At 31.7% G+C, this 22200-nt stretch overlaps 1 long non-coding RNA gene across 1 annotated transcript; it reads right to left on the reverse strand.

The window, feature by feature from the left end:
• Window positions 1-13071: 13071 nt before the first annotated feature.
• Window positions 13072-14860, reverse strand: LOC124536774. Its single transcript, XR_006966900.1, has 3 exons — window positions 14287-14860; window positions 13821-13990; window positions 13072-13661 (listed from the first exon to the last, which is right to left on the reverse strand). It is a non-coding gene; the product is annotated as an uncharacterized LOC124536774 (long non-coding RNA).
• Window positions 14861-22200: the final 7340 nt, after the last annotated feature.

Raw genomic sequence — 22200 nt, forward strand, 5'->3', positions numbered from 1 at the left:
TAGTGACTAGAGCGCACTACATTTTAACCAATGATTTTGGGATGAATACCAGGCAAGCACCACTGATTTTTCATGTGCTTAAGAAAGAGGAGGAGACCATTATCTATCTTATTTTTAAGAATCCACCAAACCGCATTCGAGAAGCGTGGTGGAATATGCTCCTAACCTTTTCCTTGAAGGGAGAGGAATCCTAAGCCCAGCGGTGGGAACTTTATAGGCTGCTACTATTATTTACCATAAAATTTTGAGATTATTAGGCTGTTATTATCTTATATCAAAACACATTCAGATAACATATCATTGTAAATAAGTAAAAAAGATAATTACTGAGATTATGGCAAGTATCGATAGACTTTACATTCCATAACCAATTTAAATTATTAGTATAAGCCAATTTTTGTCTCAGTGATTTTGTAGATAAAAAAGATCGGTAATTTATACACATCTACTACTGGATCTCTTCATAAGGATCTTATTGCAATTCCATAAATTGTTTCGATTTAACAAATAATTATTTTTAGAGAGCGGATAAAAGTTACTGGCTGGAAAGAGAGCAGCGCAATTGTTGTTAAAAAAAAAAACGCAAAACGCGGGAATATACCTCGTCAGTTTATAATTAAATTAAATCAAAACAAAAAGTTTCGAAATTCGTAAAAATCTGTGGAACAAACACAAAGTTTCGCGGGAGAAACTAGTTGTATTTTATAAATGATGATCATTTAAATTAAGAATAGGCTATTTGACAATGCAAAAAATAAAGCGTCGATTATTGTAATTAGTATATATTACGTGTTTAACAATGGTTATTTACTAACGAAAGTTGAAAGTATTACTTAATTTATTCAAAAATCCTTAAAAGAAATCATAATTTCAAACGTTTGTCACGTGACACAAAACGCTCCTGATTGGCCGGGCTTATTATGAAGTTACTTGCTTGTTAAACTTGCTTGTCTATATGTACCATAGATAAAAATACAGGCAAATGACGACACCGACCCCATTGCAGCGCCATATTGTCAAAGTACCGTTTTCGCGCACTATTTAAATCTGAAATTTATAATGATATTTTAAGAGCCAGTCAAGTAGCCTATTATTACATTTGATAATAAATATTGGAAAGAAACAATGCACCGTGATAAACAAACTTGTCTCACGTGATAAAAATCATGTGTTCAGTTCCGATCCGCGATTAATGTTAGTGTCCGTCTGAGGAATGTTCCTTGCTCGTGGAAATGCTTTTGGTTTCTCAGTGTTACTGCGCCGATATATGATGTTATCGCTATCGGTAATGAAGATCGATTCAATGTACTTGGTCCATCCATAATTGGTCGGATAAGAATCGTTCCGAGCATAACTAATTAGTTGATTGCCTTGTGTATTTATTAATAACTATCATAAGTAGACCTTGGTGGGAGGAAGATGGTTACAAGAATTAGTGTCTGGAAATAACGTCCGAAAGTTTTTACGTCATAGATTGAAAAATAGGCTATGCGTTTGGCCACTGATTGGTTACCTATGTGCCAACCTTGAGAACTATGATGATATAACTCTGTATATCTATCTATATATGAAATGTATGACAAGTGGGTGGTAACTACTGCCAGCGCCAAGTCATCCAGTAATATATATATATATATATATATTTTTTTTTTTTTTATGGTATAGGTTGACGGACGAGCATATGGGCCACCTGATGGTAAGTGGTCACCATTACCCATAGACAATGACGCTGTAAGAAATATTAAGTATTCCTTAAATCGTCAATGCGCCACCAACCTTGGGAACTAAGATATTATGTCCCTTGTGCCTGTAGTTACACTGGCTCACTCACCCTTCAAACCGGAACACAACAATACCGAGTAGTGTTGTTTGGCGGTAGAATAACTGATGAGTGGGTGGTACCTACCCAGACGGGCTTGCACAAAGCCCTACCACCAAGTAAATATATATAAGACTAGTCGTCATCCGCTGATTCGCTCGCGTTTTAGGGTATTGGTTGTCACGTGTTAGGAAAAAAGTAGCCTTGGTTCTTTCTTGGAGTTCAAGTTTGCTTCTTACCAAATTTCATGAAATTTGGTTCAGCGGTTTGTCCGTGAAAGAGCGACAGGCTGACAGAGTTACTTTCACATTTGTAATATTAATATAGATTTTAAGTAAATCTTCACGAATTGTAATGAAATGGAAGGCATACAAGCGACGTGAATCCCACGTGATAAGTTCCAGAAAGAATCCATCGGATATATTTCTCTAGACACCGACATGAATATTTCATGACCTAGACGAAGGAACGGAAATAAGTAATTTACTTTATGCCTAAGTCTCCATTTTCACGTTTAAATATTTGACTTTACATCGTGGGAACACTTCAATTTGACGACATTAAATTTATTCCATACGATCTCTTTTAATTCTAGGTAAAAACTTTAGTCATAATGTTAAGATTAGTCTTTCTAGATATCAGTAACAGATTTTAGTCATCCAGAATTTATTTAAATTATCTATGCAGGTTAGGGAAAACTTTATTCAATACCAAATGACCAAGGAACCAACTAAAATATCAGCTGTTATGGACAGATAGGAAGATGTGGAATCGTTTAATCATGTACTGTTTATGGTTGGATGGAGCTCTCAGGGGGAAGAGTGATCTTGTCCCCCATTTTCTCCGTTAGTATGCACTCATTGCAGCCGTTTTCCTCAGAGATAATTATGTTTCTATACTAAACCTGCATTTAGTATCACCATCATCTAGATGAGTGATAATCAATTTAGTATATAACTTAACAATGTCCAATCATACGTCATTTTTTTTGTTCTTATTATAATATTTTTAGTACAACTTTATAATGTACTAGCAACCCGCCCTGGCTTCACGCGTGTGCAATGCTGATACTATATATACTACAGAATGTCTTTAGAAAGTCTACCATCGTGTAATTTATTGAAGATCGTTATAGAGTGTACAATACTGTACTACATTATTTTGATCTATCTCGTAGGGTTCAAACAATATCAACGCAAAAAAATTTGTGTGTTTATTTATGACATCTATTTAAAAACCTGTAATATAATTAGTGACTAATATATTGTGCATGTTTTGTACATATAAACCTTCTCCTTGAATTAATCTATCTATTGAAAAAACACAAAAAAATCCGTTATGTTATTTTAAATATCTAAGCATACATAGGTACAGACAGCGGTCAGCGACTTTGTTTTATCGTCACTACATAGTATAAAACAAAGTCGCTTTCTCTATCCCTATATGCACATATATGCTTAAATCTTTAAAAATACGCAAGGGATTTTGATGCGGTTTTTTTAATAAAATTTTTTTCTGGAGTCTGTAGTATATTTAGAATCAGTATTGTACTCGTGCGTAGCCGGGCGGGTCGCTAGTACTATCAAAAGAGATAAAGAAGATGTTATTCGCTTCTAGGTTTCAAGTAAAGGTATGACTTTGTAACTAACTTATAAAAAGGGTAGTTCATATATGTATTTGAAATGTATAGCGTTAACAATCGTACCCACGTCCTCCATAATCAAATACAATCGTGTTCAGACTCAATTTACTTGCGCGTTCGTTTTTGAGGTCATTGAATATTTGTACAGAACACATATTGCGAGCAAAACGCAAACCATTACGTTTAAGTTAACAAAGCTAGTGTAACTGAAGCGATGATGACAAACGCTGTTTACATGTTGATAGCTTTACAACCTCTTCATATAAATTTCGCAAATGTTTTAGTCGCTTTGAAATTGAATGAGAAAGCGCTGCTAATTGTGTTGAAACTGTTTTCAACTTATATTTAATATCTAGAACTTTGTCGTCCTAAACCCTCCCTACATAGTATAAAACAGAGTCGCTTTCTCTGTCCCTCTATCCCTATGTATGCTTAAATTTTTAAAACTACGCAACTGATTTTGATGCAGGTTTTTTTAATAGATAGAGTGATCCAAGAGGAACGTGTATGTAAATAATCCACGGACAATATAGTAAAGAAACACTGTTAATTTTAGAAGTTTCTAATGTGATGTTGTATATAAACAAATTCAATAGTACGTTTAGTATCAGCTCTGCACCCAAGCGAAGCCGGGGCGGGTCGCTAGTTATTTTATATTAAGCAATGGTTGTATCAACAATAAACAACAACAACAACAACAGCCTGTAAATTCCCACTGCTGGGCTAAAGGCCTCCTCTCCCTTTGAGTAGAAGGTTTTGGAACATATTCCACTACGCTGTTCCAATGCGGTGGGATACACATGTGGCAGAATTTCTATGAAATTTGTCACATGCAGGTTTCCTCACGATGTTTTCCTTCACCGCTGCGCACGAGATGAATTATAAAGACAAATTAAGCTCATGAAACAGCAGTGCTTGCTTGGGTTTGAACCCGCAATTATCGGTTAAGATGCACGCGTTCTAACCACTGGGGCATCTCGACTCAATTTTAGTTTATAATAATTTAATTAGTGTAAATGTTCCATTGGGCTAGAGGCTTTTCTAGGGCTAGAGCCGTCATAAATCATTTATTACAAGATGATTCTGAGTTCAAATCGATCCATTTTTGAAAAGATTTGGTGGTAGGGCTTTGTGCAAGGGTAGGTACCACCCATTCATCAGTTATTCTACTGCCAAACAGTAACAGTACTCAGTATAGTTTTGCTCCGGTGAGCCAGTGTAACTACAGACGCAAAGGACATAGCATCTTAGTTCCCAAGGTTGATGGCGCATTGACGATGTAAGGAATAGTTAATATTTCTTACAGCTTCATTGTCTATGGGTGATGGTTACCACTTACCATCAGGTGGCCTATATGCTCGTCCGCCAACCTATACCATTAAAAAAATAACAAGCATAAGTCACGTCAACCCGCTAATCGCTCGTGACTTGGTCTAGAAAACGAAGAAAGTGTTTCATTCGGTCTGGTTCCACACACTGCATTTATCTGCTTAATTTGTATTTAACACACACTTTGTACATCTTGATTTCATTTATTATATTAATATTCGTTGCATAACTTTTATTTAATTTAAAACGGATGCTTTACAAGGTTTTGTTTACACAATAATTATTATTAATAATATGTTTTTTTAATAATTTATTTTTATAGTGGCATTGTAAGAAGAGCTAAAAATATAATATCAATTGTATATTATATTTTCAATAACGCATTTAATTGAATATGCTGATGATATACTATGTGTCAAGGTTGGTAGGGCTTTGGCGATATGTAAGGAATGGCTAATATTTCTTACGGTGTCATATACTATAGGTATAGGTATATGTGCATAGTCTGAGATTACTTACTACCATATGGCCTTTATCCTATACTACAAAAAACCTTTCGCTTAACATCTTAACCTTAAAAGCTTCCAGTTGTGTGTTTTTTAATATATTTATCTATTAATTGGACTTCTGAGTACAAGGTATAAAAACATAGTTTTAAAACTAATATATTATGTTGATAAACCTCTTTTTTTATATATGTAGATGGAGTGTCACACTAAAAAAGAACTTAATCAAAAAAACCGACTCTACTTTTTTGTGTATGATAGTTACGTTAGATACTCACCAAACATCACACTAATTTACTAGAGTATGTATCTGTTTTCTATGCGTTGACAATTTCAAATAAAATCAAAATATACTATATTCAAGCAGGCTTTTTAAAGCACGTTTGAATCTTCATTTAACAACTATATTAAGAGAAGCTATCATCAGTTCGGAAAGCAAATTCTACTGAAAAGAATAGGCAAGAAAACCTGAAGTTTGAACTTTTTCAACATTTAAAATCAAAATCAAATCAATTTTATTCAAGCAAACTTTACAATAAAACGTTTTTGAATCGTCATCAATTAAATACTACCACAGTTTCGGAAAGCAGCTTCTAGCTCTCACTCCATTCATATAAACAAATTTAAAATGCTATTATTAACAGTAATAAGTGTCCTATCATGGAACCCAAAAAAATACAATCATTTTATTTTAATACAATTATATATGTATCTAATATATCCTGCCTGGAAGTCGACCAATATTAATTGACATCTTACAATATACATAATCAAAGTGATAGTAAATTAATCAATGAACTCCATGTCAAGCATAGTTTTAAAGTACCTACGTCACAAACTAATATTAACAATTATGCTTTTATTTTTACAGGTAAAGACGGTGATAACTTGGATATCAAAGAGATCACAGGCGAGAATCTTAACCATTTTATAACAAGCCAGCTGCTCCTCGCAGTTTACTCACATCGAAAGCCGAAGCGTGATGTAATAATATGTATCTCTACATAATAAAAAACAACGTCGCTTCCCGCTTTCTGTACGCTTAGATATTTTAAACTACGCAACGAATTTTGATGCAATTTTCATCAATAAACAGATTGATTCAAAACTAACGTATAAAAGCATATAAAATGAACATAATTACAAAGATTAAACTTTTCCTAGTTAAAAAAAGAAACGAAGAATTCAATTATACGAAGTTGACGGGACGGTAGTTAGTAGTCAATGTAAATAGATAATTTAATTTCTTTGACAAATCTACTAAATAGTATTGAAATATTCACAATCAATTTTTTTAATCTATACTATTATGAAAAGTCGAAAGTATCTCTGTATTTCCATCTGTTTTCACGGCAAAAATACTGAAACGAATTTGATATAGATAGCTATGAAACAAGCTAAGCTAAGGAAAGACACTTGCTTTTTGTGGCTAACACATGACGACCTCTAAACCGCGAGTATAGCAGCGGGGAGCTTATATATATATATATATATATATATATATTGTACTACAAGGAGTAATATAATAATTTGACATATGACCAAATTTATTTTGACACTGCACGAGTATGAATAAAATGTAATCCTGCTATATAACCTCACCAATGTGGGAATGTATGTTGTAACGTTAGCCTTCAAGGTCATTTATAACCTACAGAAAAGGATAGGTTAATACCATATTTTTTATCTGTGATAGGTCTTATAGTACCATTGACGGAATAACCAATAAATAATTCATAGTAATAATAGCAGATTAATCCAAAGGCCAAACTTCGATATCACGATTGGCCCCCAAAGTATTATAGTTTAAGGACAAACATGAAATACCTTCGTATATAGACCAAAGTTATAAACGCTTACAACAGGATCATAATATAATATAATACCTTAATTAGAAAAAAAGTCATTAACATTGCATATTATTTTTTATCCTTAGGTATGAAGGAACTATTTATAAAATAAGATCTCATTTTTTTTTCACTATAATTAGGATATTTTTTTAAATGAGAAAACCAACTTCAACTTTTATTTTATTGGGGAAATTTTAAATAAAATTCGAGCTCAATAAATAATTTCATCCCGTATTTATCACCCTTACGGATGATAAGTTTTCAAATCAGTACACAACAACAACAACAACAGCCTGTAAATTCCCACTGCTGGGCTAAAGGCCTCCTCTCCCTTTGAGGAGAAGGTTTGGAACATATTCCGCCACGCTGTTCCAATGCAGGTTGGTGGAATGCACATGTGGCAGAATTTCTATGAAATTTGTCACATACAGGTTTCCTCACGATGTTTTCCTTCACCGCAGAGCACGAGATGAATTATAAAGACAAATTAAGCACATGAATCAGCGGTGCTTGCCTGGGTTTAACCCGCAATCATCGGTTAAGATGCACGCGTTCTTACCACTGGGCCCTCTCGATTCAGTACACAAATGAGGCAAATACTGTTAAATGTAACAAATATCAATTTAAGTAGACCCGGAGGCAATCTACCAATATCACAGACCATTTAACACTTAACAATGAATACATTGAATATTCATGTTAAATAGTTTTATAGTTTTAAAAAATGAGGTTTTTTATACCACACAGTGATGAAAATGATTCAACAGGCCAACTACTTCGAAGGGCTTTCTTAAATAAAAAAATTATATTGTAAGTTCTAAGTAGGATATTTATTTAAGATTATGTAACCAATGAAAAATGTCCCAACATATAATATCCGCTCCTTAAAAGAGATGAACTTCTGAATTTCTCACGAATATAATTTGACACATTCGATTCGAGTATCCGAGCGTTTTTATTTGGCTTTTTTCTTCATAAACCCGATTTAAAAAACCACAGACTACATAATAGTCAAACGTATTTACAAATATATACAAATTGAAAGCGATCTTGATTACAAAATAAACGTAAAAATGTATAGCTTGTCCCTTGCTCTATTTTTTTTAATCTTCTATTGTGAGCGCCATTTTGTTTTTGTCAATTAACATGGTGTTAGGTCAACAACAATGGAAATAAAGTATCTCAAAGAAGCTTTAATTCCTGGGTTACAATTAAATTTCATACTAAATTTTATCAAAAATACAGATTATTATTTTCACCGTGTGATTTATTTTTTGTTTAAATTGTATTTGATACAAGGTATTATATTCGAAAATTATTTATTTGTAATTTTTGGTCTGGTAACATACAATTCCATTTTAATTAAAAAGTTTTAAACCAATACGTCAAACGTTAAACCACACTTATTTATTTTTAATATCGCAAATATTAATTAAATTTACTAATCGATTTAATGGAGGTTAAAACCGAGATTAAAATATTGTATAAAACAACTATAATTAAACGAAGCTTTCACTACATTTACTGGGAAAGTAATTAAGTGGTGTTTCTTGAAGAAATTCTAAAAGATTTTTCTTTACTTAGGCTACCGAGACTTAAAAGGTGCTATTATGTTGACCATGAAGGTTCTTTAACAACGGGAAGTCTGCGTTCTTAAAATATATGAAAAAAACATTGTATAAGATTTCAAAACGATATATATTTTTGTCTTAATGTTTTTATGCGATGAATACATAATATTTTAATGCAATACGAGTTAATATTCCAAGGTCACGTGTAAGCTCAATGGTGCTTCTATCTGGGACACGATATCGATGCAATATTTGCATTATATCTTACTAACATCAGTAATATATTATATAATTACATAGTGTAAAGTCGCTTACCGCTATCAGTCCTTATTTAAAATTACGGAATGCATTTTGATGCGCTTTTTTTAATTGAAAGTCTTTCGAGAGGATGATTTTTGTATAATAATATATGGACAATATTAAGTATATTATTAGTTGTTGTTACAAACACTGGTAATTTTTTTTTTATTCACTTTGTTGCACAACTATTTAACAAAAAATAAATTGAGCAAAAGGCGGGCTTAAAGCTATATAGCCTTATCTACCAGCCAACCTTAGCACGTGCAAGAAAGAGCGAACAGTAGATGCATAAAGCCATCCTTATATTGAATTACACTATACAAATACACACATACATACATATATATACACACATACATATATATCATATATATATATATATAAACATACACATACTTACATAAATATATATTATAAATATATACATATAACATACATTTAATAATATACTAATGATAAAGTAACAAAAAGTTAAAAATTAATTATTAGTTAATTAAAATTAGTTTAGTCCAATTATAATTGTAGATGCGTCTAATGTAATGGCGTAAATAAATAATTCTGTAGTATATTTAGTATCAGTATAGCACCCGTGCGAAGCCGAGTCAGGTCGCTAGTATATTAATATAAGAGATACTATGTGTAAAGTGGGCAACAGATATTAAAATACAGGCGGAACTAGAAATATGAGCTATCGCTCTCAGCCTCCATTAAACTGGTATAGGATATCGCGTCTAGGAACAATGCTTCGAAAATAAAACCATAACTGTGACGTGAGTTGGTTATTTCTAAAGTCTGAACTGTGTAGTTCCATTTTTAACCGACTTTTAAAAAAGGAGGTTATCAGTTCGACATGTATGTAACATTGTTAGAATCGAATTGTATTGAGTATGATGGATCACATTTAGGCTTCCAAGCACGTGTAATTAATTTCGTGAGTGTATGTTTGTTTGTCCACGAATTTCTCGAAAACTAAAAGTCGTATGGAGATAATCATTTTTAATTTAAGTTAGATACACTTCAACTTAGGGAACAGTGCAAGTTTCATTAAAATCGGTTAAGTAGTATCAGAGATATTTTTCTTTTTTAGTTCACTAGCTGTTTTTAATTTTGAAGTTGATTTAATTGTTTTATTTCATGTTATCACATCTCTCAAATAATTGAGTTCCGTAACTTGTTGTATCGTTACTGTGAATGATTGTGCTATTTTTTGTAACTAGTTAGGTACCACCAAGTCAAACAGACAGATTTTTGTTCCCAAGGTTGGCACGACATTGGCAATGTAAGGAATGGTTAATATTGCTAACAGCGCCAATGCTTAATTGTCGTACACCTGCCATCAAGAGGTCCATATGATTGTACATCTACAAATCATAAAAACATTGCATTATAGAATTCCGATTTTAAGCTAAGCTTGTGTTTATCAGAGCAATTACATACATAAAAAAACAGCATCTGACTTAATGACGAATAAAAGTAATATTAATTAACAATATATAAACACACATATCGTGACATTTTTAACTTTGCCATTTCGTAAATTCAAATCTTTTATAAAAAATACATTGGTAAAAAAGGCATATTATTCGATACAAGATTTTGTAGATGATAAAAAAGCGTTGAATTAATACCTGCTGACTTCCAGCCAGGATATATTAATTTACATAATTGTATTAACTAACATGACTGTATTTTTTTAAATGTTGAAAAAGAGTAACTACTGAGTTTCTAGCCGGTTCTTCTCGGTAGAATCTAGTTTCCGAACCGGTGGTAGCTTCACTTAATTGTTAAATGACGATTCAAAAGTGCTTATAAAAGCCCACTTGAATAAAGTTTATTTATTTTGCACATAGAAAACTGACCACTTATCACCATGAAAATATTCATATTTGGAACGTCTTAAAAAATATAAATTCATTAATTATAATGGTTACCCTACTTAATAATAAATGTTGTTTAATTTGTTTATTAACGCTTGAATAATTCTTTTTAATTACACTTCAAAGTAATTACCTGACTGTGCTGTTTCCTCCCTATTTGGGCCTGTTTCATCTCATTTTTAGGGCACGACCCTTCGTTATTAAAAACGGGACTATGACGGAGCATATTTTAAAGTTTTGCCATTTTAATTTTCTTCCTCCGTCTCAATAGAGAAGTTTCTTTGGAACTTTCTATATTATATTTCATTAATAAACTATTGATCAAAGAATTGATATTGTAATCGCTTCTTATTTAAATAGACATAAAGGGAAATCTTTTATAATTGGAGTAAATAATTACAATAATACGTTTTTTTTTTAATTTATTTTTTTTATAGCAAATGGACCAACTGATGGTAAGTGGTCAACATTACCCATAGACAATGACGCTGTAAGTAATATTAACTATTCCTTAATTTGTCAATGCGCCACTAACCTTGGGAACTAAGATGTTATGTCCCTTGTGCCTGTAGTTGTACTGGCTCACTCACCCTTCAAATCGAAACACAACAATACTGAGTACTGTTGCTTGGCGGTAGAATAATTGATGAGTGGGTGGTACCTACCCAGACGGGCTCGCACAAAGTCCTACCACCAAGGAATTTATTATTTATTATCTTTACAGTCTATCGAATCTAGGAAGACAAAAAGAGGTACGTTCAAATTAAGGTACACGCACACTAGTAAAGAAGAATTAATTTTTACGATTGTCAAGCGTAGCTGTCACACACACAAAGGTAACACAGTTGGTTCGTTTGTTTTAATTATTTTGTAATACGACACACAATAATCTAAGGGTACCGCGTCACACACACACATACACAAAAACGTCATACTGTTTGCCGTTACGACACACGATTCGGTTTACTAAAATTCAAATAAAGAACACTTACACATAATACGACTTACATATGAATATCATCCTTCAATAGTATTATTAAATGTTTAAAAAACCTGAGGGCCTAGCCAAGTTACATTCGTTTCATATCGAATCTCTTTCTACAATCGTTAACGCTTCGGCGTAAGCGATTATAGAAAACGATAAGTTGCTAGCCAAATTGACACGCCTGAGTCGATCGCTCATTCTACAATGAACTTAGAAAAAACCTACACTTTAATCTATGGTTAGCGTTCTTACTAACGTCAAATTAACATCAAAGTTGCATTTGTAAACTTTATACGAAAGATAAACTCTTGTTTTAATTTGAAATTTGGAAGAATTTGTGATAAAATAATAAGTAAATAAAGTAGGGTGGGTGCATGTAATTAGTAATTCCTTTATGACAATATTCCATTGCGGAACGTAATTTAACATTACTGTGACTCGAAATTATATATTATTATCCTCATTAAGAATAAAAGATACCTTAAATGGTGTGATAACTTTTATAGAATGGAATATAAATCTTAAGCAAGCCCAGAAGAATTTGCAGCTTTATTGCATTCATGGAAAGGTACGATAATTATTAGTTATTTCATAAATATCTTTCTTTATTTGAAAATTTCTAATACTTGAAAGTTTGAAACATAAACAATGATGTGATATGCGACACGAACTAATATTACCATTTACAAAACAAACAAAACATAATTGTATTTTATTTTTTACTTATTCAATATACGCTTTACTTTTCTAATAGTTTTAACTTGTTCTAGTTATGGCAATATAACGAGGCCCCAGCAAGAGACTCAAGGCCGAATTAAAACAGACTGACTGTGGCTGGAATTAGAAGAATTATTAAGCTTCATGTGTGTGGAGTATTAACAAAGTTAAAAGAAAAAATGTTGAAAAACCTTATGGCATAAAAACCACTGTAAAATTATCATTTTACAGTTTTCTATTATTATCATTAATTGACTTCATTGTAATCAATCAGTTATGAGTTTCTTGCTTTGTATGTTGATTTTTTAATTTGTGAAATTCTTTTTTGTAATATATAAGAAATCCTATTTTACCTGCATTTTTTTATTTTTGTCCTTATGTACATACCTCTACTAAATTATATATATATTTTTTAATAATAGATTTAGTTTGATTATAAATGTAAATGTTTTCATTTATATAATAAAAAAATTGGTTGTAATAATAAATTTGTTTTATTATTAAATACATTACATTCAAAATAAAAACTGGACCTGTTTAAAATACAATCACTATACTTATTATTAATAAATACAATGAATAACTTATTATTTAGATAAGATTAATTAAGTAAAAAGTACATAAAAAGTTAATTTATAATTAGGAAATGTAAAATAAAATCATATTAGAGGTTAAATAAAGTAACTATATCCTATTCAATAAACAACTTAGCATGGCTATTCTTAAGATTCACTTTGGTTACCTACAAAGGCAATGGGTGTGGGATCTTGCATAATTTTATCATCTCCATTATCATATGCAGCGGTAAGTGGTTGGGGTGGTGGTAAGACTTTGTTGCAAAGCTATGTCTTATAATACACAACATGCCATTTTAAATTTTGATAGCTACATGAGGACAATAGTGAAGAACCCTGTCTCTAAAGCAAAGATCTCCACTGTGCTTTGAGTAATACAAAACAGCACTCTTGAACTTGCACATGCATTTGAGTGTATCTTCCCTAAAGTCATGAACGGCATTGAGGATAGTTGTCATCGGCCAAGGGTGTTGTGGATATCCAGACTCACCTGAAAATTAGTTTAAAATTTTAGTTAGTCACAAGTAAACTGCTATAGATTGGATGTATGACACCGGAAGAGTCAAGTTTCTTAATAACCTTGTAAATTAAAATGTTATGTTTATTAAATGCACTTGATAATTTAAATATTGTAATGTTTAATATTTACTCTTATAAATGCTGTATCTTGTTGAGTTTTCCTATACATGATCCATTTTTCTATGATAGCAGTGGTTCAAAGCATTAAAAACTTCTAATGCATGTATAATCCATTGGGCAAGATGATTGACACCATCATTTCGCTGATCCTTTAGTTAGAAAACTAAAAGTGCACGGCACCTACAAAAACACAAAAATTAAGGAAATTAAATTTATGATAGACATGTCCAATAAAACGATATACTATATTATAGAATATTTAATATTGCAATATTTAGTAGTTTTTTGTATTTATGATATTATTAATATATATTTATGTACACAAGATATAGAATAATATATATAAATATATACTTAATAATATGTCGCACACTTCACTAGAGTGAATGAGTTCATTATTACATGAGTAAGTGTTGCGACTGCTGATAGTCCATAATAATTATAAAAAAATATCAGTCAGATTATTAATCACTTACCTTAACTTTAGAAGGAATTTCTTTTGTTCCTTTTAACGAAATCTTGTGTCGTATCGTTCACGACAAAGGGCTTCGAAAATAGTTTTATCCAGCCGAAAGTATTTTCTTCTTGCACTGATGATTTATGTTTTTTTTGCGCCTAAGCCGCACTTTTTCATTACGAGCACACCACAACATATTTAAATTTATGCATTAAAAAGGTAAAAATGGTTTTAAAATTAGGTTTAATAAACAAAACACTTGTCGGTCATCATATAAGACGCCATTTTTTAGCGTTAACTATTGGGTCTTAAAGATCGCTTAGTTATCGATCAAAATCTTCGAAATCTATTCGTCCGCGCTTGTCAAAACTGCAACTTGGCTACCATTTTGTATGGAGTTAGCGATTATCGTTGTAGAAACGATTACATTCAATTCTATCACTTTGAACGATTGTCAACTTGTCTACGACTTTTCTATTCGTTTGTTTTGACCACGTGACTTAGCGTTGAGATGACGTCATGCCCATACATTTGTTTAGTTTTCTATTAGCGATTACGATTGTAGAATGTCAACTTGGCTAAGCCCTCTGATGTCATAAATCTGTCGATATTGTAATCCATCGATGCTTTATTATCGATAAACATTAATATTGCATATGTTAACAGGCAATGTAACAGTTTGTTTGAAAAAACACACCCAACTTACACTACCATTACTACTCGTAAAGATTTATAAGTGACGGACAAACACACGCCGAATATATGTAACGTGAAGTTTACGTAACGCTAGCGTGAGGCGGTAGCGTGTTACACGCATTTAACGATGTGGTGTGTGGTACGAAGGAGGTAATAACAGCGGATTAATCTGCGTACACCAATACACCAAAATGACACAGCTCGATAAAATGCATTGACATTGCTGAAGCGATTTTGAACTATGCTTTAATGTAAATTTTTACAAACTTCTAAGAGTGTATTTAAAAAAATTTAATTAACATGGTTGTTTTTATTATGACAGTTATTTAAAACGGGATACTTACCATGTTTTTTTTTATTTACATTTCAACCCACAAACTTTAGCCTCACGAACAATGTCCACCAAATAAAAATGAGAAACATGGTAAATATCCCGTTTTAAATAACTGTAATATTCTATTTATATTAACCAACATTTATTTTAATTATCTTTTTTTTAATATTTTGACATAGACTGTATTTAGACTGTTTTCATATTATCTCATTATTTTTATTAATTTTATGTTTTATTTTATCAATAAACTTTTTCTTATCGTTTTTAAAATTTCCATTTATATTTCAATTTCCAATTAAATTTTATAACACCCCTAAAAAAGTACGCAATTACCCAATTACTAATGATGACTTGGTTTATCGCGTATTGTTGTATGTTGTACTGCTTGTTTGTGTTGTTAAATGAATAAATTATTAAAAAACTGTGTTAATATTAATCCTTTATCTTTTGACATGGAATGCTTTTGTTTCACTTGCAGTTTAAAAGGGGCATACATGTGAAAAAATCTTTATTAAATACTTATTACTGGTGGACTAAATCTACAAGGTCCGCATATATAATAGGAATTGAGATTATACGATTATATGTTTATAATTTACACAGTAATTTATAATTTTAATTATGAATATTAACTGATTTTAATTTACGTCTCAATGTAAATAATCCTTTGATTATTTTCTGTGACTGTTAATCACGACCAATGACAATTTTTTTGTAAGTAGTCGATAGATATCACTCCTTAACAAAGCTGAAAAAATATATTGTAATGTACCTGTATTAACATTGAAACATATATCGTTTTATTAGATAAATAGTTTAATTTCCAAATGATTTTTAAACAAATTTACAAAATGTTTAATGTTACAACGAATTCTCTCAATGGACTTAAATAACTATGACAAGAATAAGTCACGTCAACCCGCTAATCGCTCGTGACTTGGTCTAGAAAACGAAGAAAGTGTTTCATTCGGTCTGGTGCGGCGCGTGAGTACCGAGACCTTTTCCGACCGAAGCGTGCGCCGTTTAAATTGCATAATGTCATATGTGACAGCAATATGATATCTTGCTTACGGAAATGCGTCATTTATAATATTGACCACTTATTAGTGTTGCAATTAGAAAAGTGAATTTGTAACATTTTTTTTTAATGTGAAAAGTTTGCGTAAAATTACATTGTAGATTATGTTTTGGACCTAAATAATGTTTACATAATGCTAAAATCATTTTTTATTAGTTCAACATAGGATTTATAGGAAAGTACTTTTGTCACGTAAAACGTAAAATAACAAAAAAGCTAAATTTCCTCTTACTTAGAATGTATCGCATAAACAGTAAAGTAAAAGCAACAGCTTGTACATTTCCCACTGCTGAGATATAGCCTCCTCTTCCATTGAGAGAGTTTGGAACATATTCCACCACGCTGTTCCAATGCGGGTTGGTCGAATGCACATGTGGCAGAATTTCGATGAAATGAGAAACATGCAGGTTTCCTCACGATGTTTTTCTTCACCACCGAGTACGAGATTAATTATAAACACAAATTAAGCACATATATATATAGTGCTGATTTCCTGGGTTTGAACTCGAAATCATCGGTTAAGATTCACGCGTTCTAACCACTGGGCCATCTCTGCTCATGTATCGCATACTAGAGTATATAAGTAAAAATTAAAATAAATAAATGTCGATACCTTGTCAATTGTGTGAATATATAATATCATTCGTACATTTATGTTCTGTAGTTCTGAATATGAGTTACATACAAAGAAACAAAAGACTCCTTTATTTAAAAACTCGTAAAAACTAAAATTTGAATTTAGATAATGTCAGTTTAAATTAAGAACACTCGAGTTTTTTAATGACCTATTTAAGTTTTGGATGGTTTTTAAAATTATTTGCATAACTGCCAGCTGCAAGCAAAGGCGTTAAATTATACTTTTGATATAAGGTGAGTTTTTTTTATTTTAAGCTACCTATTTATTCTGGTTCTCAAATTTAAATAATATATTATATACGTGAAGTAAGTACAGTGAGAGTAAGAAAACCTTCGTCAGTTTTCAAATTCATTCCTTTATCGAGACATAAACTCTTAGTACCTTTTGGATCTAAACATCGAATCATTGCGACGCAATATGTCATTCTCGATCGGTAAAGCAGGTTATAGCTCATAGTGAGCACACGAAAATAGATCTTAAGGTGACGAACCTTTTCTTACTCCGACTGTACATAACAGAAGAGGCGGAACGTAACAAATTGCATATGCAACTAGGCGTCTTACAACCTTTGAACTAATTTTGAATTATATTGAACGGAGCACTTGTATATAAATTAATTAAATTAAAAAATTTAACTACACATAACATCTATATTAACATAAGAATTAACAACATTAAATGCTTAAATATATATATACAAATATGAACTAAAACCAGTTACTGTATAAATCTTGACCGCGTGGAAATACTACACATGTATTACCAATATTTGAATAGAATCACAATCTATACTAGTAAATACTTTGAATCAATTTGAATTTAAATGTGAAAGTAACTCTGTTGTCGCTCTTTCACGAAGCGAAACCGATGAACCGAATTTGGTGAAATTTGTCATGAACAAACTTGAACTATTAACTAACTTAACTATTTTTTTTTGATATATAACTACCAATCCCTAAATTGCGAGCAACGCAGCGGTTAACATCTGTAATAAACATTTAATAAGAAGTTTAGATCATTTTGCTAACGCGGATCAGTCTATTGCAATCTATGTTGTATTGTTTTGCTGTCTCTACTCTAAGTCACTCACACTAAGACATCGTGTAAGAACGATCGTCACTCACACATTAACGAAAGCCGGTGATTTGAAGTGGACACCCGCATTTGTAACAAAAAAGAATGTTTATTTACATTTGTTTTATAAAGGAGATTATTTAAACAGCTTTATTTTATTATTTTTATTGTAAATCGAATGCTGACAGTTAAAATCGACACTTTGAATTTATTTGTTGAAAACTTAATACTATTGCTGAAAATATGTCAGCTTTTTTATGTAATTTTATTGTTATACTAGCTATCCGCCCCGGCATCGCACGGGTGCAATACTGTTACTAAATATACTACAGATTTTGTTTATTTACGACATCACATTACAAACTTCTAAAAGTATCAGTATTTCTTTACTATACTGTCCATGTATTATATACAAAATCCTTCCTCTCGAGTCGCCGCATGCAAAACCGCATGAAAATCCGTTGAGTAGTTTTACAGATTTAAGTATGTATATATGGGATATAGGGACAGATAAAGTGACTTCTATACTGTGTAGTGATATTTAGGACTTAATAATTTTTAATAAGCATTAAGCTTAAAACTTGTTTTGGGTATGGACGACGATAGTCTTAGGGGTCAGGATCGATTCTTCGTCATTTTGCTTATTGCCGATGTATTTCACGGAGATGAAACAGAAAAGTTCATTGAACTTATAATCACTATTATGTTAACAGTTAACGGGCGATATTACCCGTAACATTTGATTTATATGCTCAGTTATTCGTGATGAATGTTGTTAATAATATTAAGCATTAATAGCCGAGATGGCCTTGGGGTAAGAGCGCGTACGTTTTAACTGATGATTGCGGGTTCAGACCCAAATATGTGTTTACACTTCATCTCGAGTTCGGAGGTGAGAAAAACAATGTAAGGAAACTTATCTAATTTAAGAATGAAATTCTTAAAGCAAATGTCTGTGTATGTATCAAAGTAATATTTAAGCCAAAATTTGTGTATACATGTTTTCTTATGCTCATTTTTCGTTTTGTTTCGTTTCTTTTTTTCACTTTTGTTGTTGTAGCAAGTAATAGTTTCATTAGCATGTAGTGTTTGCTTTTAAATAATTTTACATAATATGTATGCATATCATCTAATTGTATATTTATGTTAGAATGACAAATGTAATATCGCTATCAAACCCAATAAATAAATAAATAAATAAATAAATTTTACCGTCTGTGAATCCATGTGAACCAACTCGCATTGGTGGAATATTCTCCTAAACTTCTCCTCAAAGGGAAAAGAGGTCTAAGCTCAGCAGTGGGAAATTTACATAGTTACTTTTATTTAATAATAATATTCTAACCTAGAATTAAAATTATGAAGCTGGATACCCCGCACACACTTACACACAAGGTTAGAAATTGCAAGACTGACTTTAAAATATATTTATTACATATATAGTAATAGTTGGTGGTTTCGCTCGTTTTTTAGGGTGTTGGTGGTCAATCGTTAGACAAAAAAGTAGCCTATGTCCTTTTATCGTACCAATTTTATACAAGATTTTGTAGATGAAAAAAAGGCGTGGTATTAATACCTGTTGACTTTCAGGCATGATATATTAATTTAAACAATTGTATTAACTAACATGACTGTATTTTTTTAAATGTTGAAAAAGAGTAACTAATAAGTTTCTTGCTGGTTCTTCTCTGTAGAATCTACTTTCCGAACCGGTGGTAGCTTCACTTAATTTATAAATGACGATTCAAAAGTGCTTGTAAAAGCCCACTTGAATAAAGTTTATTTTGATTTTGAATTCATCAAATTCAGATCACTGACCACATACCATCAAGTGGCAAATACGACCGTACTCCTGTCTTCAGCATAACAAAAATCTTTTACAAGGCATATACATATAATAATACAATGTTATATAACGTTTTCCAAACAGCTTAGAATGAAAGCTATGTTCGTGTAATCGCTTTGAATATTCTCTGACGTTTGGTGTTTAACAGTCTTGTGCACGATGCTATGTCGATTTTCCTATATATATACAAATTGTAAGGCCCGTTACACACTTTAAATATTTTTAAATTTTCCCATATGTAAATTGTAAGGCCAGTTACACACTTTAAATATAATTAAATTTTCCTATATATACAAATGGTAAGGCCAGTTACACACTTTAAATATATGTGATTGATTTCGTGTCAAAGATTGTAAGAAATTGTTCATAGAGAAATAACTTATTTGAAATAGTTTGCATCGATTTTATTAATAGTTAGTTCCCACTGCTGGGCATGAATTTTACTCGTCTTGATATAGATATATTGCGTTTTTCAGTTTGTTGTAATAATAAAATGTATTTCATATGATTGTCACGGTTCTTATGACCTTTTTCATTTTTATTAATCTACACTAATATTAAAAATGCCAATGTAACTCTTTCTGTCTCTGCTTCTCTTTAACAATCAAACCAAAAAAAAAAACGAATTTGATGAATTTTTTTATGAAGCTTCTCTCTTTTCCCTAACTCCAATAAAGCTACTTTTCTTTAGGACAAAAGCGATTTTCTAATAAACGTGTGAAGTCGTGGGTGACAACTGATTTAGTTCTATTTTTAAAATCTAAATTAAACTATCTTTGCGTTATTTTTCAGTATAAAAAAATAAACACCTGTATTTTTTATCTATGAACTGTCAAATGATAACTGTCCGCCATATTTAATGTCCTATTGTCTCTGTATCTGATTGTCTTTTCCGACACGTATATTTGATGGCTTGCTTATTATATCTAAAGTCAAGGCCGAAACGATTTCATGATGTACAGTAACTGTCGACCTCGGTAACCTTATGATTTTAATAAACACAAGTTATAAATACACTTTCAATGTACATTTATTAGGAAACAATTACTATTGTTTATATTTATAACTATGAATTTAAAAAAAAATACATAAATCTCACAATTATATAAAACAATAGAACGGACGCCTAAACTGTGTTTATTTAATAATACATAATAATAATCATTTAAAAAACGTTTGGAATTTAAGTAAGTAGGAAATTCAGAATTAATATTTTAAAACAATGGTGCGTAATTTGGACGTGCGTGAGAAATTTATTGCATTATAATAATATCAAACAATATAATTAATTATGTTGGCAACACTAAAAATCGATATTTGAATTTGGAAAAAAATAATGATTTAAAATAAGATAAGGAATAAAATTATCTTTTTCAAGAGTAAAAAGTTTGGCCCTTCGTACACTATATAAGCTACGCAAATCTTGGATACTAATGTTGTATATTACTTAAGTATCGTGTCGCGAGTATCGAGTAGCGCACGGTACACACGACATTGAATCGCAAGACGTGAATTGCTTATTAGCCACTACTGACGTAGTAATATTCAGTAAATGCTCCGCCATCGTGAAAATCGCTGCGACTTTTGCGGCGACGACGACTGGCGCGACGCGAGTCGTGCGACGCAACTAGTGTACGAGCCTCAATGAATTTGTATGACGGTAGTCGCTTGGAGACTAAAATCGTCGAGTATCCAAGATTTACGTAGCCTAGTGTACGTAGGGCCTAACAGTAACAGCCTGTGAATTTCCCACTGCTGGGCTATGACCTCCTATATACATATGTATATATGTCACAGTAAGATTACAAAATTCGTTGGATTACAATCTGACGAGACATTTTGTAATCTGTCGAAATATTGTGAACTGTGACATATGATTGTAATTTAACTTATTATATTTCGCTATAATGTAATCTATCGAAGTGAAACTGTCAGATTACATTCTGTCCCGCGTCAAACTCCATGGGAACCTTCAAGAAAAGAGCGTAGCCCTTCCTTAAAGGCCGGCAACGCACCTGCAAGCCCCTTGGTGTTGCAGATGTCCATGGGAGATGGTTATCACTTTCCATCAGGTTAGCCTGCTCGAAAACATTAGCTCACACTAGTCGACGTAAGAAATATTAACCGTTCCTTGCATCACCAATGTATAGTCGGGGTAAGAAAAGGTTTGTCACCTTATGATCTATTTTCGTGTACTATGTTTGAGCCACTGACAGACATATGTTGACAATTCAGTAGAAAATATTATATCTAATTTAAATTTGTAAT

This window comes from Vanessa cardui, chromosome 17 (assembly GCF_905220365.1).
Source record: "Vanessa cardui chromosome 17, ilVanCard2.1, whole genome shotgun sequence".
Classification (NCBI taxonomy): Eukaryota; Metazoa; Arthropoda; class Insecta; order Lepidoptera; family Nymphalidae; genus Vanessa; species Vanessa cardui.